The sequence below is a fragment of the Mirounga angustirostris genome, unplaced genomic scaffold (assembly GCF_029215605.1).
Source record: "Mirounga angustirostris isolate CCGP_5_RB_7025 unplaced genomic scaffold, mMirAng1.0.hap1 SCAF_6, whole genome shotgun sequence".
NCBI classification, from domain to species: Eukaryota; Metazoa; Chordata; class Mammalia; order Carnivora; family Phocidae; genus Mirounga; species Mirounga angustirostris.
In genome coordinates, this window is record NW_026991714.1 from 90,017,103 (window position 1) to 90,018,136 (window position 1,034).

Sequence of the window (1,034 nt, forward strand, 5' to 3'; positions counted from 1 at the left end):
TACAGCAGGATACAGCATAGATTTTTAGTTTCACTCTTACTGTATCTTTTTGGAAGCTTTGATGTCAGAAACTAATACACTTCCACAAGAAATTAGCATTTTTATATAGCTAATCAGAGATCCATGTTGTTTCATCTTGATTTGATTGAAAATAAAGTTAGAAAAAGATTGGAAATGATTTTCATATTTTATCTCAGCTATAGTAACACGTCTTTAATATTTATTCTCAGATACAACAGTGCTATGACATTCTACTGGACCTGGCAAATTCCTCCTAGGAGTCATAGACTGCTGAACTATGCAAACACTTCCCCACAGAATCATTAACTTCTCAGTTCTTTAGCTAAGAAGGGAAGAAAATCAAGTTCATCCCATCCTTTCTCCCTCCCTGGTCATCTTGGTGGCTGCTCTTGGTTGGTGGCCATCCTATACCTAAGGCAGATGGATGGTGGCCACGAAGAAGAGGAAAAAACCACTGATGTCATCAACTCTAGGCTCCAACTCGTTATGAAAGGTGGAAAGTGTATGCTGGGGTACAAGCAGACTCTGAAAATGATCAGACATGACAAAGCAACACTGGTCATCCTCACCAACAGGAGCCCAGCCTTGAGGAAATCTGAAATAGAGTACTATACGCCATGTCAGCCAGAAGTGGTGTCCATCATGACAATGGCAATAATATTGAACTGGGCACAGCACGTGGAAAATACTACAGACTATGTACGCTGGCTGTCATTGATCCAGGTGAGTCTGGCATCATTACAAGCATGCCAGAACAGATGGGTGAAAAGTAAATCATGCAAAATTATTCTTTAATAAAACTGGCCGGAGCTTGTTTAAAAAAAAAGATCAAGTTTAAACTCCTTGTTTATACAAGGATAGTTATTAATAGGGACCATGTCTATTCCAATTTCCTTTGTACCTTCTATGTTGTTTACGTAACTTGTTTTCATGGCCTCATGTTCCATAGGAATTGAGTTTCTCAAGCATTAGAAATCACAACTAGCTATAAATTAGATAATACAGCTTCATTC

The 1,034-nt window shown here is 38.5% G+C and overlaps 1 pseudogene; it reads left to right on the plus strand.

Moving 5' to 3' along the window:
* Positions 1 to 441: 441 nt before the first annotated feature.
* On the plus strand, positions 442 to 794 carry LOC123847052 (large ribosomal subunit protein eL30-like; annotated as a pseudogene).
* The last annotated feature ends 240 nt before the right edge of the window (positions 795 to 1,034 follow it).